The sequence below is a fragment of the Petaurus breviceps genome, unplaced genomic scaffold, assembly GCF_028583685.1.
Source record: "Petaurus breviceps papuanus isolate PSGF00001 unplaced genomic scaffold, PetGlider_PUasm1.0 90919, whole genome shotgun sequence".
Taxonomy (NCBI): domain Eukaryota; kingdom Metazoa; phylum Chordata; class Mammalia; order Diprotodontia; family Petauridae; genus Petaurus; species Petaurus breviceps.
In genome coordinates this window covers 37,307,908-37,328,613 of record NW_027187378.1, presented here as the reverse complement: position 1 = coordinate 37,328,613, position 20,706 = coordinate 37,307,908, and the positions used below count along the sequence as shown (strand labels likewise).

The 20,706-nt window shown below is 40.4% G+C and overlaps 1 protein-coding gene across 1 annotated transcript in view; it reads left to right on the top strand.

Moving 5' to 3' along the window:
- Positions 1–789: 789 nt before the first annotated feature.
- Positions 790–20,706, top strand: part of GPAT4 (glycerol-3-phosphate acyltransferase 4) — a 45,549-nt gene continuing 25,632 nt past the window's right edge. The window contains exon 1 of the mRNA XM_069075836.1: positions 790–940. The gene's annotated coding sequence lies outside the window, so the exon portion shown is untranslated. The remainder of the gene's footprint in view (positions 941–20,706) is intronic.

Here is a 20,706-nt window from a genome sequence, read left to right as displayed (position 1 = left end):
CTGCAAAGGTGAAACTTACAAGACCGCGGCCAAGGCGCCGTGGTGGAGCAGGGGGGCTGGGAGGATGGTCATTGTGCCAGTCTGGGAGGGGCGGCGCTGGATCCGACCGGAAAGAGAATGATTTCTGTTAGAGACAGGCTGAGTTTAAGGCACCTGAAGAAGGGAGACAGCTCAGCACCTCGGAATAGGGAGGGCTGGCGCTGGATAGAGCCATCAGTGTGGAAATGATTGAATCTAAAACTGATGAGATGACCAGGTGAAACGGTGTAGAGGCCGGCCTGGGCCCAAGCAAGCTTTATCCGGAACAGAGATAATTAAGAGGGGAGGTACTAGAATGAGGAGGGACAGGGAAAGGGGGGTTTCCCGTAAAAGGCGGGATTCTGGTTGGGACTACCTTCTTTTCTAGGGAGAGCTGAGGACCCCGGGACCCAACGTGACCCGCTCAGGCCCGGCTTCCTCTTTACAAGCCCGGCCTCTGTCCCCTTAGGAGCTGTGCGGGAGGTGAACTGAGAGTTGTAGGCAGAAAGGGAGACGGCACAAAACTGATTGCGAGGGGGCTTCAGGGGACGCCAGGCACTGTGCGCTCGCAGCCGCCGCCGCCTTGGGCCTAGACTGAAGCCGGCGCGCGCCTCCCGATCGGTCACCGCCTTTTAGTCAATCATTGCCTCACTAGGGGGCGACTCTGGCTTTCGCCTCACGCTCCAGGAAAGGCGCACCCGCCACGGGCGGTGTTAATGACGACAGCACCGCCCCCCCCCCTCGGCGCGCGCCCCCAGCTGGAAAGGGGGCGGGAGGGCGGGGCGTCACGTCAAGGTGGCGTAGGCAAAGGGCGGGCGGGCGCGTGCGCACACACTCGGCACCTAGTCTGGCCGGCGGTGGGGGAGGGACCGTGAACAGAGAGCCTCAGGACCAGGACCTGGACCCCGGTGCCTCACAGCCGGTGAGTATAATCTGGGCCGACCCCTGCCCTTCCAATAACGGTAGCCTTTAGAGGAACAGAGAACGAAACTGGGGAGAGGGAGTGTCAGGGGTCCGGCGTGAGTTAAGGACCGGGGCTAGGTTCTTGGGGGCCTCCCCTGCCGGCTGTGAAGCTCGAGAGACACCATCCTGACCCCCCCTAGGGTTCCCGGCGTGGAACATTCCGACCTCCCCTTAACTTCCTGGAGTGGAATCTTCCTCTCCCCTGCTGGAGCTGCGGGTGCAGTTGGAGCCAGGGCTCCTGCATCCACGCTGGACGGGGAGGCGGCCTCTGTTGAACCGCCCAATGGGGAAAGGATTTCCCTTCCCCACCGCCCACCTTCTCTCCTCTTCCCACCCTTCCTCCTCCTAATGGACTCTCCTGCTGTCTCCTCCCCACCTCCCTCGGAAATCCTACGCTGTATTGTTCCATTCTACGTGTCCTCGCCCTGCCTCCCAGCCTACATTCTCTTTTTCTCTCTTCATCAGTTGCACTAGGGGAGAGGGGAGAAAGAAAGGGAGGAGAGAAAGTGTTTCCTTTTCTTCGCTCCAGACCCTAAAAAAGCTATTCCCGGCTTTGCACTTGGGCATTCCTCGGCGGGGAAGTTGGAGGCCGAGTCCTAGACCCAGGGCATACTCCGGCCTGAGGGTCTTGAGTGGGTCCCCAGATTTTACGGCCTGCAGGGCTTCTGCTCTTGGACATAGGTTTTTACAGTTTTCGAGACGAACAGTTTTGCCTTTTGCTATGAGGGCATATACTACCTGGGAATGTATTCCTGACAGATGCTTCATACTGCTTATTCTTTTGTGATGCATATTTTGTAGTTGACAGCCTGTTTTAGAGTTCTTTTTTCTAGCTTGGCATACTCCTGTTTCAACTGAAGAATTTGTTTCTCACTGATAATTTAGACTAATATAACTAAAATATATAGCTAAATAATATAAAATAAATAACTAATATGCCTGACATGTGTATCTAAATAGAGACATCTATATATTCTCTATGCTGCAAAACTTATAGTTGATTGAATATCTTTTAGTTCTTTTTCCTTATTTTGGCACATCATGTTGTTTTGCTTGAAGAATTTCTTTCTTTGGCTGTTAAGTTTGCCAAAATTTGGAGATCTTACAGGTAGGTACCTAACCTCTGCTTAATCAGTTTCATAACCCATATGAAGCTCTCTTTAATCTGCCTATATAAACTTGGTAACAAGTTTTGTAATAATGCTAATCCAGTCTTCTTTCCCCCTGACAATGACCTATTTCCAATTTTCCAATTCAAGGTGAGCCCTTTCTTGTGAAAAGTGTCATGGGGAGGGGAGAGAGAAGGAAAACTAGTCCTATCCTTTTATGGTGTAACTTTATCTGTGTCTTACACAGTTTCCAGGTATGATCCTTTTAACTTTAGATAATAGAATTGGAGAAACTCCCAAGGGGAGTAATCAAATCAAAGTGATAGAACAGATTAAAAAGATAAGGGCTTTTCATTCTGGAAAGACCCAGGCATAGAGAGATGATCAGAGTCTCTAAAATTAAGAAAAGTATGAAGAGCAGCTTCTAATTTCTGAAGACCAGCCTTCTTGAAGTCTTTCACCTTCCACATACTGGCTGTGTGACCCTGGATAAGTCTTTTAATCCCTCAGTGTCCCAGACAACTCACTAAGACCATAAATTGGAGAGAAGGTGCCAACCTACACTGGGAGCTGTTTCTCACCTAGAATCCTAGGCTGATGAAATTGCAAATCTGGTAAAACAAAACAAAAACTTTAAAGGTATATTTTGTTGCTTTTTAGCCATATTTTCAGTTGTATCTGATTCTCTGTGACCTCTTTAGGGATTTTTGGCAAAGATGCTGGAGTACTGAGGCAAAGAGGGTAAAGCGACTTGCCCAGGGTCACACAGCTATTAAGTGTCTCAGACCAGATTTGAACTCGTCTTCCTGACTCTATACCTGGGGCTCTGTCCATGGTGCTACCTAGCTGCCTAAGAGGTAAATACTTAGATGAAATCCACCAAAAATTCCATAATACTAGAACTAGGGAGCATCCTCAGATCTTTTAAAGAAAGAGAAATATCTAGGATCAATAAAAAGTACTACCTTATATGCCTTCACATAAAGATTTAGAACTCAAGGAGACTTGTCTGGGGCAACTTAGTCACGAAACAAATAACAATCAGCAGGTATATTTATTCATTGTCAGTAGGTAATAATTCTATTGGGGAAATATAAGTAGATAAAATATTTATACAAAGTAGATGTCTGCAGGGGGCTTAGGGAAGTACTGACCAATTTGGAGATTAGAAAGGGATTCTGAGAAGCAGAGGTGAGGAGGCAGTGAATCCATTGGTATGAGGAACAAACAGTAGTGCAAAAGCACTAAAACAGGAGGTGAAATGGTATGTGTGAGGGACAGCTGGGAGGCCAATGTGACTGAAGCACATGTGAAAGGGAAGAGTGTGTGATGAGTCTGGAACGGTAGGCTGGGGCCACTTGATGAACATGCTTTAAATGCCAAACAGAGGAGTTTGTATTTTATTGAAGAGGCATAAAGAACCATTGGAGCTTCTTGGGAAGAGTAGGGACAGGATGAGAGACTTGTGCTTTAGGAATGTGTCTGGCCGGTGTGTGGAATGTGGATTAGAGAGAAAGGAGAGACTTAGAGGAGGAAGACCATTTAGGAAGCTATTGTTAGAGCCCAAGGTAAAGGTGATGAGGGCCTATGATAAATGAAGGTAGTCTTGTGAGTGGAGAAGAGGGGATGGCTGCAGGAGGTGTGGTGTAAGAATCACCAAGATTTGGCAGCTAATTGGACTTGTGATGTCAGGAGGAGTGAAGAGTCAAGGATCACTCCAAGGCTAGAGTTTACAAACCCGAATGATGGTGCTACTCTTGACTATCAGTCCACAAACATTTATTAAACACCAAATGCCAGACTATAAAGAGAGGAAATAAAAAACAAACCCAAACCAGTCCTTCCCCTCAAAGAGTACACCTTATGGGGGGAAGGAGGCACAACAGCAGCACATAAATAAATAGGTACATACAAGATAAATACAGAGTAGATAGATCTTATAGTAATAATGTGGAGGAAGATACTGGAAGCTGGGGGAGAAGGTACAGGAAAGGCCTCATACAGAAAGTACAATTTGAATTGGTTCTAGAAGACAGCTAAGGAAACTTAAGGTGGAGGTGAGGGCACAGAACCTTTCAGGTATCAGAGATGGAGTGTCATGTTTGAGAAACTGCTGCACATATGTATTGTAGGAAGGGTCCAGGCAATGATAACTTTAAATGTCAGAGGACTTTGTATTTTATTCCCGAAGTAGTAATAGGGAGCCAGTAGTGTAGAGCTCCTTGAGGCTCTAGTAGTAGGGTATAGGGGCTGACATGGTCAAACTGCGCTTTAGAAAAATTACCTTAGGGGTGGCCAGGTGACTCAGCAAGTAAGAGCACTGGCTCCAGTGTCAGGATGACCTGGATCAAATCGGGCTCAGACACTCAGCACCACACCCAGAAATAACTGGCCATGTAACCTTGAGCAAGTTACTTAACCCCGATTGCTTTAAAAAAAAAGAGAGAAAAATTACCTTGGCTGTGAATTGATTGATTGGAATGGGGAAAGACTTGAAGCAAAAGACCTTACTATTACAGTGTCCAGGCAAGAGGTGAGAGGGCCCAAATTAGAGCTGTAGCTTTGTGAATAGAGAGAATGAGATGTATGAGAGATGTAGTGAAAGTAGAAACAAGATTTAGCAATGGATAGAATATGTGGGATGAGAGGAAGTGAGGAATTAAAGGTTATACTGAAATTACAAGCCTAGATGAAAATGCAAAAGAAGGGTTTTAGGGAGTTTCAGGGAAAATATAATGCATCCTGTTTTGGATATGTTGAGTTTGAGGGGTCTAAGAGGTTCATTGGTGATATTTCTTGTAATGCAGTGGATAAAGCACTGGGCTGGGAATCATGAAGACTCATCTTTCTATGTTCAGATCTGACTTGGGACACTTACTGTTTGTGTGACCCTGGACTAGCCACTTAACCATGTTAACCTCAGTTTCCTTATCTGTAAAATGAGCTGGAGAAGGAAATGGAAAGTCATTCCAGCATCTTTGCCAAGAAAACCTTAAATGGGGTGACAGAGTTGGACACAACTAGAGCTACTGAACTACAGAAGCCCTTATGGCTCGGGAGAGCAACTAGGGCTGATCTGACATCTGCAGTAAAAATCATTTGCACCCTTGGAACCTGTTGAGATCACCAAGTTAGATAATAGAGAACAAAAAGAAAAAGGAACTCAGGGCAGTGGGCAATTATATGGATCAAGAACCAGAAAATGAGAATGAGAAGATCAAATCAGATTGGTAGAACAAGAGCTAGGTAGGAGAGACTATCCTGAAGGAGAAGGTAAATTATAGTGTCATACTTCAGAGAGATCAAGAAGGATGAGGACTGGGAAAAGATCATTTCATTTGTCAATTTAGAGATCATTGCTAACTTTGGAGAGAACATTTTCAGTTAAATGATAAAAGTTGGAACCCAAATTGCATAGGGTTTAGAAAAGAGTGAGAGGAAGAGAAGGGAAGGTACAGATTTTGTAAGAGGCTTTCTCAGGGACCTTAGCTGGGAGAAGAGATGTAGGACTAGTGGGGATGGTGGGATCAAGTGAGGGTTTTTTGTAATTGGAGGAGACATGGGCACGTTTGTAGACAACTGGGGAAGGACCCAGTAAATAAAAAAAAATGAAATTGAGAGAATGATGATTTTATTGGGGTCAGTTTGCTAAAGGAGTCAGGAGGGGATAAGATCAAGGGTGTATGTAGATAGTTTGACCTTGTCAAGGAGAAAGTTTATCACCTCCTTCTCCAAGACTGGCGAAAAGGAGGAGATGTGGGAGATATTTCAGTTGTAAGAGATGAAATCAAGGGGAGAAAGGAAAGCTCTTAGTGAGTGATCTCAGTATTTTTAGTGAAGTTCTAGGATCTCAACTGATGAGGGGATTGGCATAGGAAGTTTGAGATGAAGCTTTTCTCTTTGGAAATAGGATAGGTACTCACTTGGAAATAGAATGTTTGACAGAAATAGAAAGAAATTCAGAAGGGGGAATTCCCCCAGTTGGGGGAAAGATAATTTCAGACATGTTGAATTTGAGATGCCTCTGGGAAATCCAGTTGGAAATGTCATAAAGGCTCTTGGTGATTTGAGACTGAAACTCAAGAGAAACTAAGACTGGATATATTTAAGTCAGTAATTTCAGTAAACATTTATTAAGTGCCTACTGTGTACCACAAACTGTGCCTAAAGTACTGGGAATACAAATAAGAAAGACAGTTCCTGCCCTCAAGAGATTTACAATTTTATTAGGGAAGACAAAAAAGTTGAAAAGTAGAGGTGGGGGGAGGGACTCAGGGAGTGTGATGTTCACTCAAATCAAAATCAACCAAAGCTACTGATGGAAAATGGAGAGTTAATTGGGAAGTTCAGATGTGATCCCCTTCTATAAAGGAAGGCTTTGGAAGGAATTTATTGTTCTATCCTCCAGCCCTGTAGTCAACGGGGAGAAGGCAACGAAGGGAGTTGGAAAGGTGTTGAATATCAAAACAAAGTCAATGAGCCTGGTGATCAGCTTATGGGGGAAATATGATGTTCCAAGGAGTTGAAACACAGCAGAGCTACTGATGGAAGAGGGAGGGTTGTCATATACAGATATCTGGGAATCATTTGTGTACATTGATGCCATTTGAGTCAATGGGAATTTGTGAAGCCACCAAAAGAGAGAATAGAGAGAGAGAAGAGGGTCTGGCACAGACTTTAGGGGTATACCAGCAAATTAAGAAGCAGGACATGTATGATATCTCTGGTAAAGGAAACTGAGGCACAGACAGGTAGGAAGAGAGAACCAAAGGGGAACTTGTGTATCGAAGAAAACGATATTAATACTAATATTGTGTTCTTTATTTAGGCACCAGTTTGCCAGAAACAGTTTTATTTAATTTAACATTAATCTCTATTCAAACCATTTCTAGCTTGTAGAGAGGGATGTCCACACGGCATAGTCTTCCATGTCCCTCATGGCCTCCAGCTTGACTTTTTGCCCCAGGACAATTTCAGATAACGTTTATAGGAATCTTGAACGAGGAAAAGATAAGCCTGCATTAACATTCCAAGCTTGAGCAAGAAAGTCACTGTTACATTGTTCCTGGACCAAGTACTCCCCTAAGTGGAATCCAGAGAGTCCCTCCTGAAGATCTCTATTTAGAATCTTAAATTGAGTTGAAGGCTTTGAGAGTGTCTCCAGCTAAGAAGAGAATATTTCTTGAGGAGGACCCTGATCCATCCCCTTTGGGGAGAGAGGAGATTGACATTTTGATGCATTTATCCGTCAAAAGTCCTTTTTGTCCTCAGCTATTCACCCACCATTCTGAGGAGTATTTCCCAGAAATCTGGAAAAGGCTTTAGAGAAAAATTTTATTTCATAATATTTCCTAGAGAAGCTAAAAAGGAGAGTTTTAAAGATACGCTTCTACTTGTGTCAGAGCATGTTTCATAGGTAGGATTTGAACACAGATTTTCTTGATTCCCAGCCTAAACCACGTTTTACTAAGGTTGAAATTATAAATTAGATAAAGAAATTACATCAATGAGTATTATGACTTTTATGAGAGGCCTAAATAAAGGACTGGCCTGGGAGTCAGGAAGATCTACAGTGAAGTCCTGCCTCTTTCATGTACTTGCTATGTAACCATAAGCTAACTTTTTTTTTTTTTTAAGCAATCGGGTTTAAGTAACTTGCTCAAGGTTACATGGCCAGGTGTTTCTGTGTGGGTGCTAAGTTGCTGAGCCCAGGATTCGATCTCCAGGTCATCCTGACACTGGAGCCGGTGCTCTTACTCGCTGTGCTACCTGGCCTCCCCATAAGCTAACTTTAAACTCAGTACTTCGAGGGTATTAATTTTCCAAGACTACAAAATACAGATACATTTGTGATCTGTATCAATGGCGGCAGTTTCCACAACAGTTTTTCCTTTTATTGATTAAATCACAAGTGTTAACCAAAAGGGAGTTATTGATTATAGGATCATAGATTAGAGCTGAAAAGGACCTTATAAACCATTGAGTGCAACTCCCTCATTTTACTGAGGAAGGAATTGAAACAGATCAAGTGACTTGTCTGGGATCACACAGCTAAGGAAGTATTTAAGTTGAAATTTGAACTCAGGGATTCCTGACTCCAAATCCTGTGCACCCTATCTGTTATACCATACACTGACTCTCATGATTGTTTTAATGATCTAATATTCATTAATGTATGCAAATCTTTATCCAGTTTGTAATTTCAGTCTGATCCTTAATGTATATTAATGAATCCTTAATATGATTCTCATTGAAAATTAGGTCATTAATGATTTAATAAAAATCATGATTAATTTTTCCACCAGAAATCATACTCAGATGATATAAGTGACCTGTGTTTTTTAAATCCTTTCCAGCAAAGTACCAGCTCTAATATGTCCTACCCTGGAAAGTGGCAGTGAACTATCATGTAAGCTGGCAGCTGGTGGTACAGTTGATGGAGCATTGGACCTGACACCCCAAAGACCTGACTTAAAATCCAGCCTCACACACTTACTTTGTGACTCAGAGCAAGTCACTTAACCTCTCTCTTCCTCAGTTTCCTCAAGTGTAAAATGAGGATAATAAAAGTACCTACTTCTCAGGGTTATTGTGAGGATCAAATGAGATAATTAGTGAAAAGTTTTTACAGCAGTATCTGGCATGTAGTAGATACAGTATAAATTTGTGGGAACACAAAAATGAGGTCATTCCTGCCCTCAAGGGGGTTTACTTTCTAGTAAGGAAATATGACATGTCCATGGATAAGTAAATACAAGGTCATTTGAGGCATCATCCTAGACTTCTACTTCACTCCTAATTTCCAATCTGTTGCAAAGCCCTTTGAATTCTATCATCTTTCCCTTCAAACCAAGAGGGTAGTAACATTCCCTGTTGTTAGCTAGTGGTAGGGCTTGTTTTCAACACAACTGAACTCCCTGTTCATCTATCATCACCAAGCTCTACCTTTCTTGCTGCTGGCCTCCCATGGCTTTGTAGGCTTCCTAAAGCTCCCCTTTTGCTCTGGGTGTTGTCCCCTCACTGTGGTAATAACCTATCTATTACCTATAAGGGTACTCATAGCTGTTACAGTGCAGGCAAAGTTTTCCCTCAGCATACTCACATCCTGCCCCTCATATCACCTTGTGGCTATAGCAGTTACTCCTTGGTAATGCAGTGCTTGTGGTAGGTTGGGGTGGGGTGCTGGTATCTGAACTGTGTAATCCCCCTTCCCTTTTAATTTTTAGTGAAGGATAAGCAGGATGGGTTTCTCAGTGCCCCTATGCCCTTCCAAACTTTACTATTTTTGTCAAGGGTACTATAATCCTTACAGTTTACCCAGGTTCTAAACCCCAGTGTCATCTTCAATTTGCTTGACACAGTAATCCTTAATAAATGCCTGTTGGGGGGGGCGGAGTCAATATGGTGGAGTAAAAGCAGGACCTCTGTGCGACTCCAGCTTCCACCTTCCCCTGTTCATGTAAAAGGGGACTCTGAACAAACTTTGGAGCTACAGAACCCACAAAATGACACAGAGAAGCTAACATCCCGCTGAGGACAGAGGACAGCAGGAATCAGCCAGTGCAGCTCTCTGCCGAGCCCAGGCCCGAGTGAGCAGGAGGTTTTAGCCCTAGGGTGGGCCTGACCTGCCGCTGGAGGTACTCCAGATCACCAGCAACTGTGGCTTTCTCCAGAATTATCAACACATCGATGCAAAGGACAAAGTGAGAGGTCAGTGCAGTGTGGACTTTGGGACCCAGTAGTTGGGAGTGCATCGGCTTTTGCAGGCGAGAAGCCGCTGAGGAGCTGCAGCTGTGCAGCCAGCGCCACATTACAGCTTCAGCTCCTGGCCTGCAGAGTGTAGGGGGACCAAGCACCAGTCTGAGGGGTAATCGCTCTTGCTTTAACCTGCTTGGATCTGGATCACTGTCTAGGGTGGAGGTCCAGGGGTGTGTGACCAGCTTGCCAGAGCATGTGGAGACCTCAGAGAGGGCACCCAACTAATACCTCCGGCAGCTGAGAAAATTCCAGCGTTTGGTATGAAGCTCCTCTGTCTGGTAGCAGAGTCCTATTGTGGCAAAAAGCCCAAAAGTCAAGTAATTGAGTGACAACATGACCAGGCAAAGGAAACAAAGCAAACAGAAGAATCCAACATTAGATTCCTATCTGGGGGACAAAAAGGATCAAAGCATGGAACAGGAGGAAGACAGTGAAGTCAGAACTCCTGCACCAAAAGCTTCAAAGGAAAATATGAGCTGGTTACAGGCTAGAGGACCTTAAGAAGCAGATAAGAGAAGTGGAAGAAAAATTGGGAAGAGAAATGAGAACAATACAAGAAAATTACGAAATGAGAGTCAACAGCCTGACTGAGGAAAATAACAACTTAAAAAATAGACTAATTCAAATGGTAAAAGAGGCTCAAAAAGGCATTGAGGAGAAGAATGCCTTGAAAAGCCGAATTTGCCAGATGGAAAAAGAATCTCAAAAGCTTAAGAGAAGCATGAGAAGGTAAACAGGGAAAAGAAATCATAAGGAACTTATCAAAGTTGAACTATTAACATTCCTACATGGAAAAACAATAATTGTAACTGATGAAACTTTTCTCAGTATGAAAATAGTTGAAGGGAATAGAAATATATATGTCTGTATTGGAGGGTATACAGGAGTACAAATACATATGTGAATGTGTGTATATATGTTTACAGGTATACATAGATAGAGGGCACAGGACCAATTTAACAGGAAGGGATGCTCCTTAAAAGGTGAAATTAAGAGGTGAGAGAGGAATATTATAAGAGGAGATGGGGAGAGACAGAATGGGGTAAACTATCTTATATAGAAGAGGCAAGGGAAAATGGTTACAATGGAGGGGAAGAATAGGAAGGCAAAAGGGAACAGGTCAACCTTATTCTCATTGAATTTGGCTTGGGGAGGGAATGAAATACACACTAAATACAGGAGAGTAGGGGGAAAGGGGATGAGAGGGGGGATGATGGAAGGGAGGTCAGGCTGGGGGGAGGGAAGTTGGAAGCACCCACTTTTGAAAAGGTACAGGATCAAAGTAGAGAATAGAACAAGTGGGAGGTGGGATAGGAGGGAGGGAAATATAGTCAGTCTTTTATAATATATCTACTATGTTAATGTTTTGCATTATCTATACACGTACAACCTATACTGAACTGCTTATCTTCCCAGTAAGGGTGACAAGGGAGGAAGGAGATGAATCTGGAATTCAAAGTTTTAAAATCAATGTTTAAAAAAAAATTTATATATATATATATATATATATATATATATACTATTATTAATACTATTTTACATGTAATTGGGAAATAAGATATACAGGCACTGGGGCATAGAGATCCACCATGCCCTACTGGAAAAGTCGAAAGGGGTATGGGAGAAAATATAGGAGAGAGCAGACTGGAGGAGGGGATATCCTGTGGGACTGCTATCTTTGGGCAGTGGATAGGGGAAAAATGGGGAGAAAATTTGTAACTCAAAATCTGGCGGAAATGAATGATGTAAATCAGAAGTTAATAAAGCATTTGAAAAATGAAAAAAAAATAAATGCCTGTTGACTGACTCTACCTCACTCCACATATCCAGTCAGTTCCCAAGTCTTGTCCATTCTGCCACTGTAATAGTGCTCACATCCATCCCCATCTCTTCACTAACACATCTACCATCCTCATTGCTCTCATCTATATTGTTATATTGCTTTAGAAATACACTCTTAGTTGGTCTCTGTCTAAAGAGTCTCCCTTCTCCACTCCTTCCTCTACTCATTCAGTCAATTTATTAAGCACCTATTCATGCTAGGTAACTGTGCTAAGAACTAGAGATGGCAAAAATAAAAGTAAAATAATCCCTGTCTTCAGAAAGCTTTTCTTTTTTAAATTAATTTTTTTCAGTTAATGAACATCCGTTTCTTCTCCCTTCTGTATTTCTTCCATCCTCCTGATTTTTTTTGAAAACAAAAACAAAATCCTTGTAACAAATATGCATAATCAAGTAAAACAGATTTTTGCCTTGGCCATGGTCACAATTAGATGTTTCAGTCAGCACCATGAGTCCATCCCCTTCCTTTCAAGATGTGGGTAGCATACTTCATTATAGATTCTTGAAAGTCATGGTTGGCTGTTGCATTGATCAGAGATCTTAAAACTTTCAAAATTGTTTGCCTTTACACTTTTGTTATTGGATGCATTGTTCTCTTGGTACATCAGTTTGAACAAGTCTTCCCAGGCTTATCAAACCCATGTTTTTCGTCATTTCTTAGAATGTAGTAGTATTCCAGTACATCCATGGGCCATGATTTCTTTAATCATTCTTGAGTTGGTGGGTACCCCTTTAGTTTATAACACAGAAAGAGCTGCTCTAAATATTTTTTGTGTATATGAGTCCTTTCTTTGATATCTTTGGGGTGTGGTACAGGACTAGTTATATAGTTAGTAGGTATACTAATACTAGGTGTCATTGTTGGATCAATGGGAAAAGAGAAAGGATTGTGTAATTTTTCTGAGGAGATAGTTCTGCATATGATGACTTAAAATTTAGATGCCTAGAGAGGAATTGCATGATTTAGTAACTTTTTGATTTTGCTTTCTGGAATGGCTAGACCAAGTAACAACTCTACCAACAGTGCATTAGTGCTCCCTGGTTTCCCCACAACCTCTCTTAACATCTGTAATTTTCCTTTTTTGTAAACTTTGCAAATCTGATAGGGGTGAGAGTAGAATCTCAGAGTTGCCTTAACTTGCATTTCTTAGTGCTTTGTTGTTAATAGCCTGGCTTTCTTTTTTGGAAAATTACCTATTCATAGAGAAGCTTACCTTTTAGTGGGAGAAACAATGTATGTACATATGGTGAATGAATATTTACAGAATATGTACAAGATTAAGGGCACATACTGTCTTTAGTACATCTCTTTGTGGAAACTCCCAGAGTTGAGTAGGTGTAGTTCATGGAAGACAGCAGATGTAAAGTGGGGTGTAAAGATGGTAGGAGTAGCATAGCTACCAAATTAATTTTCTTAATACTATGATATTAATACTTAAGACTGTTGCTTCTCTATTCAAGAAGCTCTGTTGTCTTATGACTATAGGATCGGATATTTCATCTTTAACTCATCCTTTTAAAACTTTTCTGTAGTTTTTCTGTAAATTTCATAATGCATATAATTATCATTATAGTAGTGTATATGTGTAATTTATAAAGAAAACATATATTAGGAGGGTACATCCTCAAATTTTTCACTGATGGAGTGTGCTGCCAAAAAAAAAATGGGGGCCACTAGACTAGACATCATTCATGACATCATCTTCTGGGAAGGCAAGTAATTTCCCCTATAAATTATGTATTTATTTCTCTCTGAGTAATATGGGGATGTTTGTTTCTGGCAGGACTGAAGATGTTCCTTTGAATACTTCCAACAGGAATGTAGCTGACTGGTTTCTGTTCTTAAGTATAACTACTTTTCACAGGCTTGTGCCCTCCCAAGAAGTGGTGCTTTGCTTTAAATTTCTATTGGCTTCCAGTGACTGAAGTTGAAGAATATTTGATCTTGTTTGCACTTGTACAGTATTGCATCTTTAGTGCTTCAAGTTGAATTCCATTATGGTATTTCTTTTGGTAACTTATCTTGTAGCAATGCAATATTTGTTTTATGGGATATATTGATAAAGTCTGCAACATAATGAATCTGTGGTATGAGATCTATTTAAAATGCTTTTCTTTCATGCTGCAGAAAAATGGGGAAAGAGAAAGGATTGTGTGATTTTTCTGAGGAGATAGTTGTGCATATGATAACTTACAATTTAGATGCCTAGAGAGGAATACGGTCGCTTATACTTAGCTGAAAGGGAAAAACATTTTTTTTTTGCTTGCTGGATATTGTCATTGTATATTCCTAGTAATGACTGAATTTGTAGTTATGGCACACAACCTTTCTGGCATCTGAGGACCTTCTTTGTGCAGGATTAAGATTTTTGTAAATTTTTGGACATGGAACAAGAAGAAAAGCATTATCTTCTTGGTTAGAATGTTGTAGAGGTTGATCTAGTAGATCTTGCTTGGGTAATTTAACAGTTTTCTTAAAAAAGCTCATTTTGTTACTTGCATAGACTTCTTTAAATAACTTATCAAATTTTTTATCAGTAGATTTTGTTTTGAGAAATAACAGCAGTGTGCTTACAATTGAATCCTAACATCCGCAAAACAATGAAGTAAAACAGCATAAAAGTGGTTGTGCTCCATATTACATTCAGCCTTAATGTGTTAGTAGTTTGGTTTTTTTGTTTTGTTTGTTGTTTTAAAGCAGTATGGGTTAAGTAACTTGCTCAAGGTTACACAGCCAGTTATTTTTTTGTGGGTGCCAAGTATCTGAGGCCAGAACCGATCAAGGGTCTCCTGATGTGGGGCTGGCACTCTTACTCACTGTGCCAACTGGTCGCCCCTGTTTTAGTAGTTTTATTAAAGAAAAATATTGTAGCAGCATTGTCCAATGTTTTAAATATGAATCATGTTTAAAGTTAGCTTTTTTATGTGGTTATTGATGAGGGTTGGCTATTAGGTTCAGCAGGAACTCTGATCTTTATCTCAAGACCAGAACCTTTGATTCAGTCTGGAAAGAATTCAACTCAAGCTTAATTGGAGTCAGAGTTGTAAAAATTTATTATACGTCTTACATCAGGCAAGGATCCTTAGGGGACCTGCAACCTTAAAGGGGTAGAATTAAGATTTATATAGAATTATCCATAGTAGAACCTGTGCCAATTATGCTAACTAGGTGATTAAGGGTGGGATTAGGGAGGAGTTAAAGTGGGGACATTGTTTAAAGGGACATGCATTTTTAATGTAACTGTGCAGGCGTATTGCCCATGATTCACTGGGAAAAAGCCCAAGGCGGGGATACCTGGAGGTGTGGTTTTAGGCTTGAAACATCACTAAGTTGGCTACCAGTCAAGGGCTGATGGAGAAGTGCCTAGTCTACCACCTGTCAGTGTCATTTTTGACAAGATTGATGTCTGGAAACCAAGGCTAACCAGAGACTCAGGGGTAATAGGCTAAGGAGTTAACCCAGAGATAGGGTCCTGAAGGATTCATTGAGGCAGCCAAGGAGTCACCCTAGAGATAGGGTATCGAAGGATTCATGGGGGCAGCGGGATATTATACAAGGGGGAAATAATAGTTGCCTAAGCTGGAATTTTTATAGATACTTTAGTGAAGGATTCATAGGAATAGTTTGTTATTGTTCCAAGCTGAGATAGTTGTTGCTGGGCAGAGTTATTGCTCTGAAGCTAGGGGCAGGGGGGTTGGGAGAAGACAAGGGGCAGAGTTAATGCTCTGAGACTGGGGGGGTGGGTATGAAGTGTGATTTTACAAAGTAGTATTACAAATTGATGTTACAAATATAGATCCCAAGCACCCCATCATTACTGATGTTACAAATTGGTATTACAAATAGATTTTACAAACACAGATCCCAAGAACCCCATTATTCCCCCCTTAAACAGATGATACCCAAATTCATTTGGGGACAAGGATGATGATCTCAGCTTCTTGAACTGCTTCTCGCTGGGAAGGGGTGTAGAACTGTCCCAGCCTCTCAGGGTACCATCCTTCAACGGGTGAGGTCTGTAGCCAGTGTCCAGAGCTTGGTCGATGTCAGGTCCAGGGGGTGATGGGTCATGGTCTTGGAGAGTGGTTGGTACTCATCCTGAGACGTCACCTGCAAGTGAAGGGTGCTGAGCCTAAAAGAAACAAATCTAGCAAAGAGATTAAACAAACAAGGGCCAAAAAGGAGTAAGAGAATATTGACCAGAAGTGGGCTGAGTATGGGCTAGTATAATCCATTACTCAGACTATTTCACTGTCCTTTATAGTTTTACCATAGACAAGATACCTCATATGTTTTTATTCTTTTACTAACATAATTGTACTGCCTTTAACAAAAGAGGTTCCTGACTTGAACTTCTGCAGCTAGATAGTAGACATACATCCTTGTTTCACAAAGCTTGTTTACCCTCTGATTATATTCACTCTGGAAGAAAGAGATACTTCAGAAATTGAATCTTTTACATGTACATTCAGTTACAAATGTTAACTTTTGCTTAGATAATATAATAACTACAAATTCAGATCAAAACAGCAAGATCTCTTCTGCTTTACAACTCATTACATTAATTTAGCAATAAATTTATCTTGCAAAGGAAAGTTTTAGTAGGTCTTTTTAAAATCACACTAGAGATTTAAAAATTTCTTCTAAAAGTATTTTCCCTTCTTTTAAAACAGTTTCAAGATTTATAAATGATCACTAAACTTTTATGAAGAAAGTTGAAAACTTTTAAAATGATCTTAAGCAGTTTGCATAACTTTCTGTACATGTTCTAATTCTGGATGAAAATAATATTAGATTTTCCAGTAAGCTAACACGAAAGAGCTCACATCTTTTACTGAATACTTGCTCTGATCATAGAAACCTGCTATAGAAGGAAAAAAAGCAGGGACCTGTGACATTCCAAATATGACAGGATAAAACATCCTTGATTCTCTTTAAATTCAGATTAGTTACAGATATCCAGCCATGCAGTATCCATTCCACTTCAAAGCTGGACTCAGGCGCCAAGTTAGCCTGGGCCTACTGAATTCTTTCAAGACTGAATTGCAGGTTTTCTGGTCTTAGATAAGATCAGAGTTCCTGCTGAACCTATTGTGAGCCATCCCTCATCATTTATTGTATTCTTTTGATTCTATTTTGCTTACTCATGGCATTACTTCATACAGTTTTCGCCTCATTCCTTTGAATTCTTCATATACATCCCTTATAACACGGTAATATTCCAATATGTTTGTATTACTACAGTTTTTTCAGCCTTTTCCATTTGTTGGGAAACATGGTTAATTTCCCTTTTTTTCTGCAATATAGTTGTTTGTTTTTTTTATAAGCAATCGGAGTTAAGTAACTTGCTCAAGGTTACACGGCCAGGTGTTTCTGGGTGGGTGCTAAGTGTCTGAGCCCGGGATCCGATCTCCAGGTCATCACGATACTAGAGCCGGTGCTCTTACTCGCTGTGCTACCTGACCTCCCATCTGCAATATAGTTTTGCTATGAATTTCATACAGATAAGTCTTTTGTAAAATATTTTGCAAAATTCCAAGTTGTTTTCTACCAGCTATAAATTAATGTGCCTGTTTTCCCACTTCTCCACCAACATAAAATTTTCCCATTGTTTACTACTTTCATTACTTGGATAAATGTGAGATAATACTTTAGAATTTATTTAATTTGGATTCCTATGAGAAATTGTCCTGATAGAGTGGGTGGAGAGCTGATCTTGGATCCAGGAAGACCAGAGTTACAATTCCCCCTCTGACACATGCTAAGACTATAAGTTGCAAAAAAGATGCCTACTTGCATTGGTAGAGGGAATTTTTTTTTCTTTCTGAGAATTCTCTATGTACATTCCAAATTCTAAGATTATCTGTTTTGACTACCTTTTAGATTGTTGTTTATACTTTGTATCTTTTCTGTTAATTGTTTATTCTTTGAAGTGTGATAAAAAACATGCATGTTTTTGACTTTTTAACTGCACATATATTGGGGATTGACTTTTCTGGTATAAGTCCAGTTAGCCTTAATGAAAAAAAGTTTGGATATGTTACTGTTATCTCTTTACTAGAATTATAATATATCTGTATCAGTGTTCATTAGCAGTATTGATCTGATGTTGTTTTAATTTTTTCTTGGTTTGGTAGCAAGTTTATATCAGAATTTGATAGAATGCCTTTTCTCCTATTTTTGAAAACAGGTTAGACCACGTAGTTATTACTTATTCTTTAAATATTTCATAGAAGCTACTTGTTTAGACTTGAAAGTTGTTGCAGTTTTTTAAATGGGATTTCATTTATGGCTTCCTCAATTCATTTTTCTAAGATTGGGCTAATTAAGTTTTTTTCCTATTTTGTTAATTTTGTCATATTTTTTTTTTATAAGAGGTAGTATGGTATAGTCATGACCACTACCATCTAAGTAGAACTGATTTTTTTTTCATTTAGGGATATCAAATACTTCAGTATATAAGAATCATAGATTTCTCAGAGTTGGAATAGACCTTAGAAGCCATTCCTTCTAACACCCTCACTTTACAGATTAGGAATCCTAGACCTGAGAAAGTAAATAACTTGCCCAATGTCACACAGATAAGTGGCAGAAATAGAAGTCAGACTCAGGTGTACTGATTCCAAATTCATCAAAAATGGCAAATTTGAATTTGAACTCTCAAGAAGAAGCTTTTAAGTTGGACATTGGGGTGGCTTTGATTAATCTTTAGCCACATCAAATTAACATTTTGGAAGTTCTATAATGGAATTGTTCTGTGAAGGCAGAGTAATATGGTGGAAATCATGATAGATTTGGAGTTAGAGAAAATAACTTCTGATCTAGCCATGCCAGTTGTCTGAACTTGGGTAGTCAGTTGATCAACAAACACTTGTTAAATATCTACTGTGTGCTAGGCACTGTGCTTAACTCTCAGCAAGGCACTTAACACCTCTTTGTTCCCCAGTATTCATATCTGTAAAATGAGGAGGGTGGACTAGATAACCTGTAAATTTCCTTATTTTAAATTTATGATCCTGCATCTCACTAATATAAATTCCACCACTTGTAGACTTTGGTGCCAGATTTGTGATTTTGGTTATTGTCATTTTTGCTGTTGTTGAGTCATTTCAGTTGTGTCCAACTCTCCCTGACTCTATTTAGGGTTTTGTTGGCCAAGACCCTGGAGTGGTTTGACATTTTCTTCTCCCCCTCATTTTTCAGTTGAGGAAACTGAGGCAAACAAGGTTAAGTGACTTGTCCAGGGTCATAGATTTGTGATTGCTTTATATGTTGTTATACATATATGTGTATATATTCTATATTATGCAATATAATTATTATGTATTACACATATATGTATATTATGTATGTGTTATATATTATACAATATATTATGTTGTATTTGACATATAGTCACGTTAGTGCATAGTTTGTTCCCCATTTCAACATAGAATTTCCTGAAACCAGAAAGTGCTTAGAAAATTTTAAAGTACTATGTAAACGTGAGTTATTTTCTTCTAGTTAGAATAACTTTAAGAAAAACTTTCTCCAGTGGCAAGTTGTCCTGGCTTTGCCTTCCTCACTGAATTTTTACTGTGAATTAATAGATCTCCTTGTCCTTTGTCTTAGCACCTCTTTTTTGTTCTTACCTTTCTATGCTGAGTGCTTAATCCTTCCAGGAAAAATTTTTGTATTTCTTCATAAACTCTTATTATTCCCATCAAACAATTTCCTTAGCTTCTGCATCATTTTCCTTTGGAACATGACATTAAATCTATTTTGACCTTTACCCTTATGGTTTTTCTGACTGTGAGAGCCCTTGAATCTTATACCAAGTTGTTTTGGAAAATACTCAGATTGTGGGGATCAAAATTTGAATGAAATTATATTATGAACAAAATTATCAGTGAAGGTTTCTAAATGGCTCTTTAGTCCTTAAGTCAGCACAGCCATATGAGTAAATTGATTGTACTTTCTCCCTGATATGATCACCACAAAAAAGTGAGAGGCAGCTGTGTGCCAGTGAGAAGAATCCTGGACTTAGACTCTGGTTATCAGGAAACCTGACTATTAGCTCTGGTGTTGGCAACAACTAGCGCTGTGACCTTGAACAAGCCAGTTCCTCTTTAGGCTTAGTTATATATAAAATGAAAACAATAGAGCCTGCCACTTAGTAATCACTGTATAAATGTTTATGCCTATGTGACTATGAGTAAGCTACCTAATGTCCCTGGAGCTCAGTTTCTTCATCTATATAATAAAGAGATTAGACTGGATAGCCCTAAGGTCACTTCAAGCTCTAAATCTTTGAACCTATGATCCAATCCCAAAACTGGGCATATTAGACAGGAGGAAATTTGGGCCAGCCTGCCCCACAGTTGGTGTTCAAGACTAGAATTAATCAGAAATTGACATCACATAGCCTTACTTTTGTCATCTCCCTTTCCCACTTCTTCTCTTTCCCTCTTTTCACATTTCTTCTGTCATTCTTTGTTAATGCTTTAAAACCTAGAACATGACTGTAATGAGAGGTGGAATCAAGATGGTAGAGTAGCAAGAAGTATACAGCAGGTTCTCCCTTCTACCCATCTAGATTCCTTCAGACGGATCTAGAAAATGCACTAGCCTGTGTATGGATTGGGAAATCCAAGAAAAAAAATCACAGTGAATCATTTTCAGCCCAAGTTGGCAGGACACAGAGAGGTCTATGAACACTAGATCTGACCAGGCTATAGCACTCAAGGAATGTGATTAAGGGCACAGTGAGGTTCTGGGACACCTCATGGATAGTATGGAAACAGGTCAACCAGTAGTTTGGTTGACCACTTCCCATGTCTGGGTCATAGATTCAGGGAGGACTGAGGAAGGCACCTGCTGCCAGTGATGCGTTCTGGAGTGAGGAACAGTTGTAGGCCTTCGTCTGTGTACTAAGCAAAGAGGAAGTTCAAAAGCGGTAGCAGTGTGGCTCAGACCCAAAGGTGAAGCAGGGTCTCAGGTCCATCTTCTAGCACAGTCTGAACCCTGCTGAGGATT